This window comes from Crassostrea angulata, chromosome 5 (genome assembly GCF_025612915.1).
Source record: "Crassostrea angulata isolate pt1a10 chromosome 5, ASM2561291v2, whole genome shotgun sequence".
Lineage (NCBI taxonomy): Eukaryota > Metazoa > Mollusca > Bivalvia > Ostreida > Ostreidae > Magallana > Magallana angulata.
In genome coordinates, this window is record NC_069115.1 from 33245732 (window position 1) to 33267037 (window position 21306).

Sequence of the window (21306 nt, forward strand, 5' to 3'; positions counted from 1 at the left end):
AAAGGCCGTGCGCGATGCTACCGCTTTTCGGTTTAAAATCTACCTATTTTTCATCACTGTAGGTTAACATGTGTGCTTATCTGACTAAGTCTTTGATTTTATAACCAATTCACCTAACCTGAAAAACCCATGAAATGCCATCAAAAACAATGCCTTAAGTAACAATGAATGTGCCCGAGTTGAAAATGTTTGATCTAGCGAGTTCACAATTTTTTTCAAAATTTTACCTGTAATCGGAAGACGGGTATCAACCGATGGACCTAATTTGTAACAACCTCTTAGCAGCTTTTGAACTAAGAAACACTGAGCAAGATCTGGCAATTTTAACATCTTATGAATATTATGTTAAAGCCGAAATTTGGGATGCTATTGAGCTTGGTGAATAAGCAATTTTGAATAAATGACCTATAAAATTACATATTGCAATGTAATGTACAGGAAAGGATATGGCGCTTACCCATTCAAGGAAAATATGCAATGAATTAAGATATACTTTTCTTGTTGCAGAGGCTAATGAAGCCTGAAGAAGTCTTTTTGCAGAGTTTGTCAAATGTAAAGAAGATACACTGGGATTTTTGTTTGTTGTCTATGTAAATAAGGTGTTTCTTGAAAAGCGTCCTGAAATCTAAAAAGGGATAACCTGTCAGCTGTTACATTCACATTTAAGGTATATGCTTTGCATGGAAATGAATATTAAAACGTAAGGACACTAAAACAAGACGACGTAACCATTTCATGAGAGCTTTATCTCGACATGATTTTTATTGATACCCTCAACAAGAGCCATATTGTCTGATAGGAATAATACCTTTTTTTTTTTAAATGACATGACCATATTTCCAATGCAAGGACAATTGGAAACAATTCTTTAGTACAAATTTGATAATCTTCTTATTCAAATGGCCATTCACTTGCAAACCAATCAGACCCTAAAACAGCTGAAATCCCCATCGAGCCAGAAGCATCTGTGTATAAACTCAGGTGGTATGATGACACACAAATTTTATCCAGAAAAACTGAATAATCAATATAACTATTGAAATGGTCAATAAAAGTAGCCCAAGTTTCTAAATCATCACTTGAGTCGTTATTCAATCGTATGTAGAATTTTGGGTTAGACAAACCACATGTTAGGTTGATCAAACGACGAAGAAATGTTCGACCTGGGACAACCACAAAGCAGGCAAAATTCAAAAGGCCTATGATTGACTGCATTTCTTTTAAAGTGACCTTTTTACACCTTTTGAATAAGTTAAGTTTGTCATTTATTTTTTGGATCTTATCTACAGCTGGAAGCCGAGTGACGACACTCCATTTTCACTTAATCGACTTCTATACCATAAATGACAATGTTGGTCGTAGGTGCCCGAGTTTTTTTTCCATTTTTATTGGCTCTCCAATTTTTTTTACATAGAAATAAAAAAAAAAACTAGCAAGATCGTTTCTACAGGTTATCGATTTTGGGAGTCCCACAAAGAAAAATCATCTAAAATATGGGACATACCCGAGGCACTGAAGACATTTTCCATGACCGTTTGGAGAGCAGAGCTAAATGATTCAAAGATTTGACAGCTACTACTCGCTCCATAGGGAGACATTTGTTAAAATAGTATTGACCTTCCAAAGTAAATCCTAGCAAGTAGTAATCAGCTGGATAAATAGATATGATACGGAAAGCATCTTCAATGTCAGTCTTTGCCATAAACATTCTCGCCCAAACCTTTGAACTAAATCAACCACCTGATCTATGGAATCGTACTGAACAGCTGAATATTCTTTTGGGATATTGGAATTTACCGATTGATTTTTAGGGAATGAAAGATCATGAATTACTTTAAATTTTCCTGTACTGCCTTTTCGCACTAAACCTAATGGGGATACCACAAAATGTTCAAAAGGTTTGCTTGAAAATTGACCTGCAATTCTTCTTTTGTTTAACCCTGTTTGTATGTATTCTTCTGTAATGTCTGGGTGATCTAATGTGTATTTATGGTTTTGAGGTGCACATGGTGAAGAAGCAGAAGTACAACCTAATCTAAAACCATGAGTAAAGCCATTTATCAAATAAGAATCCTAATCACTGTCATAATCAACTAAAAATTCAATTAAACTTTGTGGGTTGACTGGAGAAGGTAGTTGGCTGGGTGATTGTTGAGGACTTGGTGATAGTAATAGTATTTGTTTGTTTTTGTTTACGAAAACTACAATTGGCTCTTGTATGTGATCCTAAGCATGATTGACACCTGTTGGTAAATGAGCAGGGGTTATGAGTGCATTGTTCCCCATTGTTAAAGGCATAGCAGAATCGAATAAACTTACTGCCTGTGTTTGCTCGAAAGGGCTGCTGAAATTGATAATTGCTAGAAACTGCTTAAATTCTAAATTCCTCAACTAGCTTTTGCCATGGTAATTCAACAGTCTCTTTCAACATCCGAAAATTCTCATCATATATTCTCCAGGTCTTATCTCCTAACATTTTGTTCATTTCTCTTATAAAATAGCAGTACTTTAGGAGATGGGGAGCCTGTTCTGGGTATTTTTCAATAAAAATTCCCATAAAAATAAAACAAAGTATCAGTCCATTGCTGAATTGCCATTCGTAATTTGGGCTTTGATGACCCTTGCTGGACAATAAGGGACCCAGAACATAATTATGTTTAATGAAATAAGATCCTCCCTGCACTGCAACAGCAAACATAAATCAATAAATTAGTTTGCCCAGATCGTAGCTTTTAATCGATGAGATGTTGCAGCCCCAAGAGGAATCCCATCAGATAAATCAATAACATTTTTAAGATTAGTAGTTGCTGGCTCACCTTGACCTTCTTGTTGTAACAACGCACTAACTAAGTCTGCAATATTTTGCTGAGGCTGGTTGTCACTAGCTGTTGTTGTTTGCTGTCTTGCCATTGAATGAGCGTGGGCGTCGGTTTTGAACACATGGCTGCAGAACTTCCAGAATGTCATCACTCGAATTTGTCTGGTTTGATGACATAGTTTGTGATTGTCTTAAGATTGCTGCAGCTAATAAGTCATAATTAATAGCATCACTCGACACTGGTTCTGCTTGAGTAACTGGTTCATCAGACACGGGTTCTGCTTGAAGACCTACGTCATCATTTCGTGATACTTTTTTGTTGACCGCCCCTCTAAAGCCCGCTTAGGCATGGTTTATCTGAAGTAAAATTTTTATACTTATTAACAAACATGCTTAACTACCAGAGTATTAGCATTTAAGGACTAATTGACATGGATTCATGGAATCAGGATGGTTTTATCTTAAAACTTGCATGACTCGACTTCTGCGATACACCTGTGTATCCAAGTAGTAACTTAGAAATCTTAGACTTTGTATATGTTTTCTTATTTCTTTTGATATAATCTATAATATATTTACACATACATTAAACAGATGATGGCTTACTTAGATACAGCCAATCTGTTCATGCCTCAACTTAGAAAAAGCTTTAATCAGAATATAACTTAGAATTCTGACAACTCTTAATAAGCAGAAGTTATATCCTTTAATATATTCTTATTTCTTCAATTACATACATATAAATAAATACAGATGATGGCATACTTAGATATAGCCAGTCCAATCATGCCTCAGCTTAGATAAAGGTTGGTATAATAGAACATTAATTAAAATTATTGGCCACTCTTGCAATTATTTATGTATCAATCTTTAATATCTTACCACCCTAGATTACATTGAAACATGATTACAGTACTGTACATAAACTGAAAAGTATGGTGGCATGGATCTGCCACCACTTGTCAGATAATTATATTGAGTTGTCAGATGATTATGTCAACTTGTCAGATATTTATGTCAACTTCTCAGATCTTTTTGTTGACTTGTCAGAAAATTATCGTATTGTATGGTGGCATGTTTCTGCCACCACTTGTCAGATAATTATATTGACTTGTCAGATGATTATGTCGACTTGTCAGATATTTATGTCAACTTGTCAGATCTTTTTGTTGACTTGTCAGAAAATTATCGTATTGCGTACAAACTCAATAATTTGTTGTCAAAGCGTGTTATTGCCACTAACTGTCATAAACTTGTCATCATAATTATCTAACAAGTCGATAAAAAGATCTGATAATTTAACATAATTATCTGAAAAGTCGACATAATGATCTGACAAGTTAACATAATTATTTGACAGAAAAAATAAAATGAAGAAAATTTTCATTTATATTTTATGTTGACTTGTCAGATAATTATGTTGACTTGTCAGATATTATGTCGACTTGTCAAATAATAATTTCGACTTGTCATAAATTATGTCGACTTGTCAAATAATGATGTCGACTTGTCAGATGATTATGTCGACTTGTCAGATCTTTATGTAGACTTGTCAGAAAATGTATGTCAACTGGATGGCACAAATTGGGCGTGGAAACGTTTTAGTGTTGACTTTTTCCAACACGTGAATAAGTGACAAGTCGACATAAAGATCTGACAAGTCAACATAATTATCTGACAAGTCGACATCAAGATCTGACAAGTCGACATGGATATGCCACCATAGAAAAGTGTACATACTGATAGACTCAATTATTCTCAAAATTTTTAAAAGAATATTTACAAAATTTTATTCCTTATGCTTATTAAACAAAGCTTTACCATGTTAGGTATGCATACTCATTTACTTTGAAATCAAATAATTGAAGTTGTTAGAATTTTTCTTAACAATCTTTTAAAATTTTTCTTTGACAAACTTTTTTTAATTTACTAGCCTTAAATTTTTGAACTCTGTTATGCACTGCATATTTTATGATCATCTAGTATTTGACCATGGGTGCTGGATAACATCCATTCGACTCTACCCCACGGTAAACTCCATCGCGCCCACGTATGCCAAATAAGTCCAAAGTCCTCTATAATTCAAGGAAACGGCATGCTCCTCACTACTTGTCAACTGTTCCAAGTGTTAGTTTATACTGATGACCTCTTCGTTATATCCAACCGGTGATTTCCGAGGGTTGCGGCGCAACAGTTGACCAATGATCACGGATTTTACACCATATCCATGTATCAAATAGTTCGCAAATGAAAAAATGTCTTGTGCAATCACATGTGCTGGTCAAGTCGACGCATCGTTACCCCCTATCTCAAGAACACAGTAGGAACTGCCGAAAACGCACGCAATCTGGACGAGTTAGCAAGTCCGTAAATAGACAAACCCCCTTGGCCCCGAAAACACACTAAGTTTTTCCTCATCGAGAACCAAGCTCTCATACACAGGGTTTCGTAAAATAAATCGTTCCAATTGTTTTACATAGGAATGTCCAATAATGCACACTGATGTTCGATCCGCCATTTTGACTGTTTACAAAATGTCAGTACATACCCGGGCGCCGATGGTAAAACCTTACCGCACACTTATTTTAACACTTTCTTTTAACAAAATAACAAAGTTCCAAAGCAAACCTTCCCGCGTCCAATACTTCTCACACTATCGGGAAGTACATGGTCGGGAATTAAACTTTACAAAGCGACCAATATCTTAGTTTACGAAAACACGTCTATTTCACACTGGAGTAAAAACAAAAGTGATATCCACGTGAACAAAATACTCTCATTTCATTGGCTAATGACATGATACAAACACAGGCATTGATAAATAGATACAGGGTGGATGAATTAGCTAAAAATAACCATAAAAAACCTAAACTTAAATAAGAATTGCTAAAAATAGAATTAGCGATACAATGATGACATAAAACATATTTTTTGGCAATAATATTTCATTAAGTTTAAGTTTTGAACTTTTGTAACCATAAAGGTAGCGCGGGTATTATAGACGATTTTAAGCTTACCACAATTAAGGAAAATTCATTTTGCTACACTTTCAGATATTAACTTTTCTATTCCGGCAAAAATTCTCAATCTTGGTAGTTTTACCCAAATTTAAATACATTTTGGACGAAAAAAAAGTATAACTGAAGTCAGTTTTCTGACTGGATATAAAGTGTTTAATGTAATAAAAGTCCATGACAATAACAGATAGAAAATACATGTTAACATTATTTCACTGGATTTTAGTTTGGAATTCCCTTGCCCGATATGAGACACTGTGCACAAAATGCAAGTGCAACCTTGTACTTCTTCAACATCTCTGGAGATTTTCTGCGGGTAATGTGCAATGAGCGCATACATCAACACTTCCAACTGTGGAAAAATAGTAAGGAAATTCAGTTGGTGGCTGGCAGGACATCTGGAGCCTTTCAAAAACTGCCTTGAAGAATGTCTCCTAGAACAAAGAAAAATCAACATTCCAACACAAAACATACTCTGACATTGAAATCTTGTTACAACTATTAGAAGCACTTTTAACTTTTAGACAAGGTTTATCATTTTTTCCTCCTTTACACCCTTGACCCGACCTTTCAATTGAATATCATTAAATTTGGGTTCCTGTACCTTGAAGTGCTCTACAAATTTACGCATCTGCTTGTCAGGTGTTGTCTTAAGAGAGTTCAATCCATAATTAACCCCTCCACTAGTCTTGGACTTCAAGTGTTAGGTACATGTATCCTTGTGCTAGCATGTCTAATATAAAAGTAAATGCTTACAAAAAGTGTTGGAAAACTAAAGGTTATATATTTTACTCGTACGCAATAATTCAATAATGCATACACATACCTGTGATACACCAGTAATGTTAAGAAGAAAGTCGAGCATGATGAACATGGTTTTTAAGAAGTTGTTTGAACATAACACATCAAGGCAACCGCGTCTGTAAAACTCATAACATATAATTCAAGAGAATCAGCTTCACTTTTGAGGTTTTTCAACTACATGAATTATGCTCTGTACAGTATAAACAACCCTCTTACGGTACTGAAATATATTTTATAAAAGGTATGCATTTTACAGCATTGGGTACATCGAGTTCAAGTTTTGACGCAGCATAGTGATTGGGTACTTCTTGAAATATTCCATTCCATATCATTGCAATAACCCCTGAATGTTTCCCTCTATGACACTAGCACAGTCAGTTGATGCACACACAAAGGTGAAAGATCATTTATGTTCTGCTTTGAGTTTATCAAGCCATGTCATTCTTTTGTAGTGCCTGATTTATTCGCTCAAATACGCCCACAACATGGCAATCCTTTAAATTTACGATAACGATCATCTCTTTTTGGGCATGGCCATCTAGTTTATAACGTAGATAGCTTTTGTTAATCACATAAATGCACTGAGCGTACTACAAGTAAGTGTTGCCACAACCATGCCCTTCCTGCAACTTCTTTTTGTTAAAAAGATTTTTCCATTAGACTTTATATGCAAAGGTCAAGGAAGAGAACTCCCTTGTCTGGATGGTATTTATACCCACTTTCTCAAAAATTCTGTTCATATGGTTAAACATATTAATTTTAGTGAGTATGGGAAATATTTCCTCTTTCAACTTTTCGTCATAATTTAAGACAAACCAGGGGTCTGTAATTGTTTTATAACTCACATGTCAAAGGGCAAGTGATACAACAAAGGACTATATGCGGTATTACATATTTCTCGCCCCCAAAATTAAAGTTTAATAAAGAGCTTTAAAAATAAGGTTAAAGAGAGTTAAAATCACTAAAAGTAATTATTGTAGAGGTTATCACAACATTGACGTCAAAATTTAGAAATGGCGTTCTAAAAGTTGTCATTTTTTTTTTTTTTAATAAATTGATGATTTGAAGCAAACAATGGGTGTTTTCGGACGGTTTTTCGACTGGGAAACATCGCGCGCATGCTTGCTTAAGTACTATTTTTAACGATATGTCTAATTATTTGAACAAAAAAAAATGTTAAAATTGTACTTAAGCAGACCTGCGCTCTTTACTACCAAAGGCACAATATTAAGAAAGAATGACAATATTTTCATTTGTTTGCAAAATTGCGGGAATTAGCCCGTTTTGGTGACGTCATAGATAAACAGCTATTGGACAATGTTGACTAATATCAAGATTATGTGGCAGCCACCCTCTGTATAAAGTTTAATAAAGTTTTAATTTTGATACGATACCATTTAGAAATTGGTTAAAATTGGTGGCAGATAAATGACCATATCAAATATAGTCCCTTCACTTGCCAGACTTAAAAAAAATGTTTGTCCAACAAAAAAACAAGAAACATTTTACAATTATAACTTTTAAGATTTATTGAAATCATGATTATGATCGTATATATCCATTTACATTTAAGATTTTTCCCAAAGTTTATGGTCTTCAGGCTCCGCTACATATTTTTGAGCAAAGCAGGACTTAACCAGCTCTGACATCTCGTCATTCGACATTTTGCCAGTTGATTCCCAACAAATACAATAAATAGTATTGTGGGTTTAGCTATATTTAAAAGGGCATACAATGTCTTTATAAACCGAAGTTGTCCTCATTTTAGAGAGGCTTTTAAAGTATTGAACTGCCTGTTCTCCTTGTAGTCATTTTCTTGAGGAAAGACTAAGGAAAAGAATGACAGTATCCCAGTAACGGATTTTCTGCCAAAGACAGCAAATCCATGTCTATCTGCTGTCCAATTGCTGTGTCCTATGGTGTTTTGTTTGGGTCACTCGCATCTTTACATTTTTACCTTAGGGACGAAGATGCAAAGGTGCAATGGCGAAAATGCAAAGTTGCGAAGGCAAACGAGAAGTGAGAAGACAGAATGGCGAAGTGCAAAGATGCGAAGACGAAGGAATGATATTAATATCGCTCTTTCGCATTCACACCTTCGCATTTTCGTCTTCGCCTTTCTTTCTCTATTTCGGTCAATTACATACAATTTTATTCAGGTATCGTTTTCGCCCAAGCTTTTTCGCATGATCTTGTTTGTTTTTAGTGCGCATGCGCCAGACAGTGTGGCGGCCACTGTACTAGCTATAAAACATCATTAATTGTTAAGGTTATCTGTTATATCTTTTTACTGGTCGCTAAGCCTAATCATCATGTACTCCATATAAAATGTACTGCATACAACAGTGTGTATGTTTTTCCAGATTTCTGCCACTTACACCAGTCTGCTTACCCTGATTCAATATTATGGGTTTTTAAACACAGTAACATTTGAATTTCATTATACAAAGCGAGCGTGCAAGGATGGGAGTGGTCCCAACTGCAAAATATGCATTTGATAGCATATATGATACAAATTACAATACTGCAGTCATGTTTATTCTAAAAGCGAACAGTTTAAAAAACCTCCTCTATATACACGTACAAAATACTGTCAAATTCTTGATTTGTTTAGAACTAAAAAACACCCAGATACGCAAACACGTATACACACAATAACTGCGCTTATTTCTGTGTACCACCAATTAAATAATAAGAGAAGGTGGAATACAATCATTATGTACAATACACAAAGTAAGGTGAAAAATAGTAATCAATCGTTTGCACTGAAACCTATATCAAAAGCAAATATTTCTAAAAGTTAAATGGCTATAACACAAGCATTCTGTATTGTAAAATTGTTGGAGCTCTTTACGGTGAAACAAACAACAGTCCGTACGTCATTGTCAACATTTACATGCATAATACATTCATTATATGAATTACATAATACAAAATATACACATACATGTACATGTATATGCACTGATGTTTGTTCGAGTATTCCGTGTTAAACTCGTATTTTTAGCTTAAAAAACTAGTACAATTTTCAAACTTTTTGATTTCCAGTTATTATCAATATACTATAATAACATTTATTTTCCAATTTGTGTGGTTTTCTTTGCATTCCAATGTTACATTTATTACATAAATACTCAGCAGTTTTCATGAATATATAATATCAACCACAAAAGTGTAATACTACTTCTTATACATGTATTAAGTCCAATTTCAGGCAAGGTGAATTTCAAATTTTAGAAAAGTTTATAAAGCATTAGTGTTCATGTTGTTTTCCTGGCGTGTGATCGATTCGTACTGGTTTTCAGATTCTCTTGCTGCCGTTTTTCCTAGTTCTGTGTAGGTTTCAGCATTCGGTTCACTTCCCCCTCGATTGCTCATTATAACGTTTGAGTTAGTTTTATCCTTCTTAGACTTGTTTCTAAAATATGGAAAAGGTAAACTTTTTATTAATGTGGGCTAAATGCGTACGATTTCTTCGTAATATTTATAAATTTTTACATTTTCCAGTGTCTTTGCCTGTGATAACACTATGTATCAATTTTGTACTATATAACCCATAACTTCAAATGACGCCAAATTGAGGCGCCAGTGGGGTTTGCTTATTTATTCAAATATTTAAACATACGATGGCTTAAAATAACATAAATATAAGTAATAAGGAATCTTTCTTTTACTATTTTGAGGTGATAATTTCGGTCGGCGCTATAAAGCCCTTTGGCCCTTGTCTGTGACAACAGTACGAATTGATTTTGTATCGAAAGTCGATGATTTGTTTTATTTTTTAATCGTTTAACTGCTGAACATCTTATAAATATAAGTACTAAAGCCCCTTTCACAATTGGCGCACGATCAGAAGCGACAAAATATTCGTGCAACCGAAAACATTAGACATGAATCTTAAACTGTTGCCGAGTTAATCGCATTTTAAAAGGTATTCGTACAAAATTCACACGATCTAAGCGAGCGTTGTGTGATGTAAACGCATTAAATCTTGCGATATATATTGCGTCTTTGATTATGATTATGATCGTATATATCCATTTACATTTAAGATTTTTCCCAAAGTTTATGGTCTTCAGGCTCCGCTACATATTTTTGAGCAAAGCAGGACTTAACCAGCTCTGACATCTCGTCATTCGACATTTTGCCAGTTGATTCCCAACAAATACAATAAATAGTATTGTGGGTTTAGCTATATTTAAAAGGGCATACAATGTCTTTATAAACCGAAGTTGTCCTCATTTTAGAGAGGCTTTTAAAGTATTGAACTGCCTGTTCTCCTTGTAGTCATTTTCTTGAGGAAAGACTAAGGAAAAGAATGACAGTATCCCAGTAACGGATTTTCTGCCAAAGACAGCAAATCCATGTCTATCTGCTGTCCAATTGCTGTGTCCTATGGTGTTTTGTTTGGGTCACTCGCATCTTTACATTTTTACCTTAGGGACGAAGATGCAAAGGTGCAATGGCGAAAATGCAAAGTTGCGAAGGCAAACGAGAAGTGAGAAGACAGAATGGCGAAGTGCAAAGATGCGAAGACGAAGGAATGATATTAATATCGCTCTTTCGCATTCACACCTTCGCATTTTCGTCTTCGCCTTTCTTTCTCTATTTCGGTCAATTACATACAATTTTATTCAGGTATCGTTTTCGCCCAAGCTTTTTCGCATGATCTTGTTTGTTTTTAGTGCGCATGCGCCAGACAGTGTGGCGGCCACTGTACTAGCTATAAAACATCATTAATTGTTAAGGTTATCTGATATATCTTTTTACTGGTCGCTAAATTTTTACATTTTCCAGTGTCTTTGCCTGTGATAACACTATGTATCAATTTTGTACTATATAACCCATAACTTCAAATGACGCCAAATTGAGGCGCCAGTGGGGTTTGCTTATTTATTCAAATATTTAAACATACGATGGCTTAAAATAACATAAATATAAGTAATAAGGAATCTTTCTTTAACTATTTTGAGGTGATAATTTCGGTCGGCGCTATAAAACCCTTTGGCCCTTGTCTGTGACAACAGTACGAATTGATTTTGTATCGAAAGTCGATGATTTGTTTTATTTTTTAATCGTTTAACTGCTGAACATCTTATAAATATAAGTACTAAAGCCCCTTTCACAATTGGCGCACGATCAGAAGCGACAAAATATTCGTGCAACCGAAAACATTAGACATGAATCTTAAACTGTTGCCGAGTTAATCGCATTTTAAAAGGTATTCGTACAAAATTCACACGATCTAAGCGAGCGTTGTGTGATGTAAACGCATTAAATCTTGCGATATATATTGCGTCTTTGTGCGGCTGTTGTACAATGAAAGTGACTGTTAAAAGATAATGCAATAGGATCGCGCGAGAGACCAGGTGATCGGACGATTGAACGTGCACCAATGCGATTGGACGTGCGATCATACGTTCCATGGTACGAATGCTCGTGCGAGGCAGAGGGGGTATATACCGGAAATTGTCGACGCTCTTCAGTAGAAATAGTTAGAAGCGAGAAAACATGCCGCCCAAGAAGAAACAGAGACGCAGCAGCATATTATTAACATGATTTTCTTTATATCACGAAACCAACTTTCTATGATTCGAAATTATGAAAGAAAAGTGAGACAATAACATACGAAATCAAACAATCATGACGTTATTGCTATTGAAAAGTCAGACAATTTTTAGAAATCAAAGTTTAAACATATGTTGCTGGTTAAAAAAAAAACGTTTATTGCATAATGGCGAAGCCCTCAGTAAATATGATTTTTCCTGGAGTAATAAAACTTCATATTTCCCTCACAATCATGCAATAAATGTTTATTGTCAATTATGGTCTAAAACAGAGATGTTAATACAGGGTATATATACTAGTGGCATACAGAGGCTGATAAGTAGTGCAATGATAGTCAAATGTTGCAATATTACATGAGACATGTTGAGCAACAGTCTCATGGTCGCAAAACACACGCATATACAGCAGCGATTCATTTTACGACCTTTAAAAATCGTGCATCACTCTTGCGAGTACACAAAACGTTGTAAAACGTTCTTACTATTGTTTGTGCATTGCTCTGCGATGATTCGGATCGCATTTGGTCGCGTCTGAATTGTGTGCATGTCCACTATTTTGTGGAGACTTGATGCGAGCACTAAAATGTATGCAACGAATGCGAGAGCTCGTGCAACGTATGCGAGAGCTCGTGCAACGTATGGAAGAGCTAGTGCGAATCCAAAAAATTCCATTCGCAAAGGGTTGTAATGTTCTCGTGCACCAATTGTGAAAGGGGCTTAACCCTTTAACCCCCATTGACGCATTTGGACGCACTTTGATAATACATTATTAAAAGTTTAATTACTCGCTTATTTTATATCGTATGATAAAGAACTAGATATCAAAAGAAAATACAAATCCTCGGGAGAACAGGAGTAATTAAATAAGAATGATTAATAATTTAAAAAATATATCATAGTTAAAATTTAAAATGATTTTTAGCTCTTCATTTTGAATGCGCATTGTCGGACAAGGGTGGCTTTTACAGCTCGTTAGCACCGATTTAAATAAAAAAAATCTTCGTAATTATTAAGTAAACAAGTAATACACCACTTTTTATAACATCCTTGATATTTGTTATACATGTTTCATGTGATTTTTTAGAAGAACAAAATTATAAACATGCAGGGTTCAATAGTATTACGTTGTTGTACATATATTTTTTAGTTTTCATCCACGCGGTATCGGCTAGTATCAATTGCATTACGTATTTATATTTGTATATAAAACTTAAATGGACCAAGCTAGTAACTGCTTCTTATAATCATATATATTTTGTCAACATTTTATAAAATACGAAGTCTTTTGCCGAGATCACAACAAGCTGAATTTATCTCCCTTTTCCGTTACTACGCTACAATGTAAACATTGAACAAGCGCGGGATTTCGAGTTTGACAATAGAAATGGAGAACAGTTCATCGGATGACGATAGCGATACCTTGTCTGAGGGTTCAGATCTCCAGCTATTTAGTGAACATGAATTTTCATCGGACACAGACAGTGACGATGATACACAGCAGACAGAGTCATCAATGGAGCCTGACAGCCAACAAACAGAAGCAACTGATGATGACTTCTGGTCTTACGATCTCCACCCAGTGGACATAGCACCATTTACTGAACAAGTAGGCCCAGATCATACTTTACTGCCTGACGATGACTTGTTGAAGTTTTTTTATCTCATGATAAACGAAGATTTCTTTGAAACCGCGGCTCAGGAGACGAACAGATATGCAGAACAGGAAATGACTCGCAAAGGTTCCCGCCATTCGATTTGGTACCCCACAACTAGCCCAGAAATGAAAGCTTTCTTTGGACTGAATATCATCATGGGAATAAATCAGTTACCTCGCATCGATATGTACTGGTCGGAAAACCCATTTATTGGTAAGTAAAATATATGATTTGCATTGCATATATTGCAAGAAATTCACTAAGCTAAGCCGCTGGTACGATATAAAATACACAAAATTATATTTTAAAAAAAAATAGAAGAACAAAAACAACCTGCCACACAGAAAGAGAAAATTTAAATAATATACCCCCTAAGAATTAATATTTCTGGTTTTCATTCTCCCAGGAAATGAAGGCTTCAAGAAATGCATGACAAGGACAAGGTTTGAAAAATTGCTGCAGTATCTGCACATAAATGACAACCAGGCTCAAGCACCTGCTGGATCACCGAATTATGACAGGTATCATATGTGGTTTTGCTTTGGTTTATACAAAACTAATTTTTTTTTGTGAGGGAATTTGATATATTTTTGTTTGCTATTATTAATTTTATGTAAAGATTGTAAAGACACATTTGTAAAAAAAAAAATTTAAAAAAATTAGCAAACAGAAAAGCGTGTGCTAAAATATTCACATTGAACAAATACTTGAAACAATTTTTTATATCATTCAGTTCCTTTGGTAATAAAACTTACTCCCCCAGTATGAGTGATTCCAACCGACACGTGCATTGCACAGGGAGAAAAGTAAAAAATAAACCCTGATGAAATATAAACTGGATCATTTTATCTTCAAGTTGTTTGAAAGTAATATAAATTGTATTTGGTTTTGATTTTCATAGCTTACTTCTATTCACATACCATTTTACTTAGAAAATAACATGAACAACCAGATGTAAATGACATGTCCTAAGTCACAATCAGTGGTTCAGTATTAGTAGAGTCTTGGCATGTCAAGCTTTGGACCATGGTTTGGAGATTTGACTAAAACCGAAATATCAAAACTAGAATACAAAACTACTAATTCAGTGAACAAGTATATTACATGTATATACGAATGCAGACATTCTGTTTGCCAGGGAAGGGGTGGTGGGTTCCAAGATCTATTTACGGTACTTTACTATGTGAACTATATATCTTTGAATTTTTCAAAGGGGGTGTGGGCTTGCAGTTGAAATCCTCCACCACCACCCCCTCCCCTCCCCAAATACATGTTTTATTACATTTCAGACTTCATAAAATCAGACCACTTATCGACATGACAAGAGGAAATTTCCAGAAGTTTTACAAACCAGGGAAATGTCAGAGTATAGATGAAGGAATGATAAGGTACATGTCATGGCATTTCATCCTTGCTCTTTTTCTATCCACTTTCTAAACGCAACTTGTTAGCATTATGCTAGTGAGAGCTGCTTGGGTCCTGGCCTTGATTTCCAGTCAAGCCATATATTTTCATTATATTTATATGTTCATTCTTCCTTTCCTACTACATTACTTTATCCAGTATGTATAGATTTGCCTGTATTATGATTCAATTCTCATATTCTTAAAGGTACAAGGGACACCATTATGCACAGCAGTACACGCCAGGAAAACCAATAAAGCGCGGTCTAAAGGTATTTCAATATTTATAACTTTTGTAATCTTCATATCTTATCAACACCTTGGATTCCCGAAGTGATCATTATTTTTAAAAATATATTTTTAAAGTTTTATTTTTAAAAACCCCAGAAAGTTTACTGACACTTTTTATGTGAAATTGAAAAAAATATTGAAACGTTAAATATCATAAATGTTATGACATGGAAACTTTATTTTCATGAAGATATGGATGAGATGTGAACCAAGTGGCTACACCAATGATTACAGAGTGTATCTTGGTAAACATGATTCAATGTGTGGCCCATCACTAGGGGAACGAGTCGTTAAACATTTATGCAAGCCACTGAAGTGGAAAGGTCATCATGTGTTCTTCGATAGGTAAATTAATTATTGTCAGAATGTCTGCCTGTTTAATGACTTTTTATGAACAAAGGTTAGAAGAATTTCAGAGTTTATGCACCATAAATTTGGTGTGACACAGAATAGGTTTTATCAGTTGTGTGTTTTATCTAATTTTTATTTTTGGGGGATGGGGGGGGGGGGACTTTTTCTAGAGATGCATGAAATGCTTGAGTGCTACTTCATTTATTTGCAGGAAATGTGACACATTTATGTTCTTGTGAAATAGAAAACTTTTGTATACTTCTACTATATTTCTACTAGTATGTCTCTCCTATATTGACAAATATGTAAACCAATGCCAAAAGTTTTGAATTACAATCTTGACCGTGTTCATACTACTCCATTTTAGGGGATTATTTACATATGTTTACATTCTATCCTGTCATAGTTGCTCGAGACTGAAATGGGAATGGGTAAAATATTGTCCCTGATTATTAATTTAAGTTTGATGTCTCATTTTAAAATGACTAAATTTATAAAAGGAACATACAATTACGTGTCTCGCGCATGCAGTCATATTTTAACGACTTTAAAAAAAATCAGAATCAGTCCATCAGTAATATGACTTTTTCTTAATCTTATTTTATTAAAATTGTGAAATTAAGGTGGTATGGAACACTTCCATGTTGTGACGTATTGTTTATCGAAATAAACAATAAAACCAAGTGTAATTATATAAGTAGCTAGTTTCTTTCCCAATATTGTCACCTAACAGCTTAGCATAGTGAGTTGGAGGGATTGCTATGAATATGAAAGTCCTGAGGTCGAATACTGCTGGGGATTTTACAATTTTTACCTCTCAGATAGAATATTTTTAAAAGCTATTATTTGGTAAAATATTGTAAAATTTGAAAATTTTAAACCGTTCAAAGTATGTCAATTATAATGTATTTTAATCCACATTAATATTTACAGATGTCCCATACCACCTTAAGTTCATTATATTGTTGGTTTTCTTTTCCTTCAGATATTTCACTTCTATTCCCCTTCTCCAAACTCTTGAATCCTACGGTGTATATGGTTGTGGGACTATAATGGCAAACAGGAAAGGGTTTCCCTCACAGCTGAAGAACCCACACCTTCCCGAGAGAGGAGATGCTGAACAGATGCAACATAATAATCTTGTTGCCACCGTATGGAATGATGCTAAACCTGTACGTAGTTTTTATGTGGTAAAATAGGTGTTGTATTTGTAAAAGTCTAGGTTCAGTGCTTATCTGTTTTACGTAAAAAAAAAACCAATGGATATTTGCGAGAATAAACATGTTTTCAAATGATTCCAAAAGACAGGTTTATTTAATTTTTCATATGAATTTTATCTCAGGTTCACATTGCATCTACAACATCTGACCCTCTCGGAGATGGGCCAGCTCAAAGAAGGGTTCGGGGTGGTGGTGTTATCATCATTCAGCGCCCCCCCCCCCCCCCCCTGCAGTTGAGCACTACCAACAACACTACTATGGTGTAGACAGAACACAACAATACAGATCCAAGTGTCCAGTTGGCCGTCCATCCAAAAAGTTTTGGAAGTATCTGGTCAACTATATTTTTGAAATTTCTCTGATCAACACATTCCTTCTTTGGTTTAAAACCCCAGGAACAAGAAAACCAACAAAACATTTCTCTATGGTTGACTGCAACTTGTCTATCGCAGAGAAACTTATTGGAGATTTCTCTAGCAGAAAGCGGGCACCTTCATGTGGAAGGGGAGTTGCAGGTATAAGTGTTGCTAACATCAACCGGCACATCAGCACAAAGTTGACAAGACCGCGAGGAAGATGCAAACAGTGCAAGAAGAATGGCAGAAGAAGTGACACATTTTTTGGTTGTAGCATTTGTAATGTACATCTGTGTAGAGGAGCTTGTTTTCAGGCCTATCACACTTATCATCACTTGCTTATGGAATAGGTTAATATATCATGTAATGTCTGTTTATAATTGCATGTTTTGTTCAAATAATATGCGTCTACTTTATTTGATGGCTCCAAGCACTTATCTAATCCATTCAAATGGTTTGCATTTTTTCAAAGGTGATTTTGTCGTGTACCATGTATTTTCAAAACCTAAATCTAAAAAATAATCTAAATATGTTATTAAAAAAAATAAACTATTCATCACTGAGTGCTGGTAACTGTTGCCATGACAACCATTTTTAATTTCTGTACATGTATTTAATATTTCTATTGTATACCAAAGCTGAATTCTTTATTCATTGATTTTCTTGAAAAATTGATACAGCTTCTTGGTTTCTTTCCATTTGAATTTTGTTGTATTCATAATGAAATATTTTTATTGAGATACCTTGATAAGCTTGTGGTCTTGTTGCTATGGTAACTATTGTTTCTGTGTTTTCAAGGATGTATAATTAGGAAAAAAATATATCGTCGGTAATATTATATACCACATTGCAGACTGTTATTGCCTTTTTTGGGTCACTAAAGACACACTTTGAAACTTTATTACAATTGTTTGTTGTTACTTTTATTTTGATCAGAAAATGCCAAATGTTGCGCAAGCAACATAAAAAAGTTGTTTCAAATTGTTTCGATTAGAACTCCAGCTGTTCAATAATACTTTACAATGTATTTTTCTGTAGAATATTCTGTATATTACTTTATCGTTCAATATGGTATCAAAATATTCCACTATTCAATGAAAAATCTATGAAAAAACATTATTTTATGATTTAAGCCCAAAACGTTGCCATGGCAACCGCATATTTGACTTTTTTAAATCAAATTTAAAATCTGCTAAAAAAATGTCTTTCATTCCATATATAGTTATTTGAGTAAAAAAATAACCAGTATTAAGTTAAATTCAATTTTTTATTATATAACTTTATTTTGGTAAATTGGGAAAGGTTCTGGGGGTTAAAGAGTGAAGGAATCATTGTTTGAATATTATGAGATGATCAACTAATGTCGGGACCAATCAAATCTAGCATTAAGTCCTTCGGTCTTTATTGGATTTGCTCACCCCCAACATTATTTGATCGCCTCCTCTTACTAATAGAATGATTCCTTATTCTTAAAACAGTACAATTGCTTAAAATTATATAAATATTAGTAGTAAGGGGTCATTTATGGAATATCATGAGGTGTCCAAATACTGTCGGGATGATTAAGTCAAATAAAGCCCGTTGGGAATTATGATTTACTTTATCACATCGGGCCATATTTGATCCCTTCATAATACTAAAAAAAATGATTTCTTATTCCTTAAATATCACACTGCAATGACCTCAAAATGGATTTTTTCACATTTCTTTTAAATTTTCATTTGTTTACTTAAAAACCTTATTTATATCTGATGGTATTTGGTTTAATTGAGCATTATGTGTATTTTCTAATAATTCGTCAAAGCTCGTTTAATTTGTGTGTAAAACAGTTTACAAAAATAAAACTAAATTTAAAATTGAAAGCAAACTTTATTATACATACCTCGATTTGATGTTAATATAAAAGTATATATTCAGTATTGTTGAAAGTGTTGAAATCACCACGAATATAGCCAGTGGGATTTGTAAAGACAACAACGACTCGGCTGAAATTAGAAAACATAGTCTTTTCCTAATATAGAAGTGGAAAAATTGTCGGTGTTCTGGAAGGGGTGTGATACGTATCCAATCAGTGTTCATATCGATATCATATCGATATCAACTGTGAAAGATCCGTATCTGATTTGGAGACAACGTAACAGTTTTAGTACAATAAGGTGCATCGCATATCCAAAATCTCTGTATTTGTTGCTGGGAATGTTATTAACAGGTATGTAGCAAGAATATGCTACTGAAAAAAATATCGACAATATTGTGCAGTTCCAAACTAGAATTCAAATATAAGTAGAAGAGACTATGAAAATCTTCTTGTGAAGCTAACTATTATTATCATTTCCTTATCATATATTGATAAGAAGATACCTCTACAGTGATCACATTTCAGTTCCTCTGACGATTTTTTCTTGTTGATTGCAGATGTAGCTATAAGTTCCGTAAATGAAACCACAAAAGATGGACTGGATAGCCGTGTAGTGGACGAAGCGGATGTAGTAGATATTGCCATGGATGGTTTTCCTTCAAGTTTACGGTCACAAAAAACACCAAGGTCTCCACCTTGACGAAAACCAATATAAAAAAGAAAGATTGCATGTCTTAATACAGGCCTATAAAAAAAGTATTGAAAAATGTTGATATTACAGAAAAGTAAAAAAAATATTACTTGCAATAATTTTAACAACAACATTTTCACATAAATGCATTGATGACATTCATTGTCAAACTAAGAAGCATTAAATAAAGGTTAACTCAACTGTGAAAAGCAGAAAAATAAATGACACAATTACAATGAATGGTAAGCCAATACTGGGGGTAGCTTATATACTTTTTAGCTCTGAGCTCTTTGATCACATCTTGTTGTCGTCTGCTGTCCGGCTATCCGTCTTTCCGTGTCTGTCCGTTCGTCCGTCTGTCTGTCTGTCTGTCCCACTCCAGTTTTCCACACTTTTTTCCTTTATGCGTTTGAGGAATAATATGAAAGGACGAGTGCACTTATCGGTCCCGATAAAAAGTGAAAGAATGAAGATTCAAATTAAGAATATTCCCCCCCCCCCCCTAAAATCACTTATTGATATCTAATCCATAAGAACTAACAAGTTTTAGCGCTGAATTTATTGTATATAAAAAGCACGAAGCGTAACAGCATATTATTATGCCTTCTGTCAGTTTGACACTATATATTCAATACCCATCTATTTTAGCATAGTATCAAAGGATTTATATAGCGTAAGCATACTATGCCGAAATAGAGCACGGCGAATGTTTTCAACGAAAATATTTCCAGCGCCAACAGCGGGATTCGAATTCACGACGCTAAAACCATTCTAGCATGAAGCCCAACGAGTTACCGCTACGCTACATTAGCAGTTATAATAGTCATCGGTATTTATATATATAAAACGTAGATATATAGACTGACATCAAGCAATTAAAATTATTCATTTTTCCAAAAACACTTCATTATTGACGGTAATTTTAAAGTTAAAGTTTCTTATAAACTTTTGAAGAAATTGATTGAACATTTTTCAAAGAAATTCTACATGAGAATCACAAAAACGCTTTTTTAAATAACGCTTGATAAAGAATGTACAAGAAAAAAAATTCAATGAGATTTCGTCTGCTAAACATTTCGAGTTTTCTCGGTAGGGCCAAACGTCTCTCATTTCTTGAAAAAGAACATAAACCTTTGTTGACTTTTTATTGTACAACAACTTGTTGATTAAATAAACAATCAATTGATTAATTTTAAAAAAAACCCTTACAAACTCTTGCTTTTCCGGTGATTTTTTTAAGAACTTGTCAACACTCGAACGTCACAGCAACTTATA

The 21306-nt window shown here is 34.4% G+C and overlaps 1 long non-coding RNA gene and 2 pseudogenes across 1 annotated transcript; 1 reads left to right on the forward strand and 2 right to left on the reverse strand.

Annotated features, from left to right (window-relative positions):
* Positions 1-2101: 2101 nt before the first annotated feature.
* Positions 2102-5176, reverse strand: LOC128185344 (uncharacterized; annotated as a pseudogene).
* Positions 5177-8132: 2956 nt separating this feature from the next.
* On the reverse strand, positions 8133-20522 carry LOC128183851 (uncharacterized). Its single transcript, XR_008243656.1, has 3 exons — positions 19859-20522; positions 19365-19467; positions 8133-10057 (listed from the first exon to the last, which is right to left on the reverse strand). It is a non-coding gene; the product is annotated as an uncharacterized LOC128183851 (long non-coding RNA).
* Positions 13333-18663, forward strand: LOC128183850 (piggyBac transposable element-derived protein 4-like; annotated as a pseudogene).
* Positions 20523-21306: the final 784 nt, after the last annotated feature.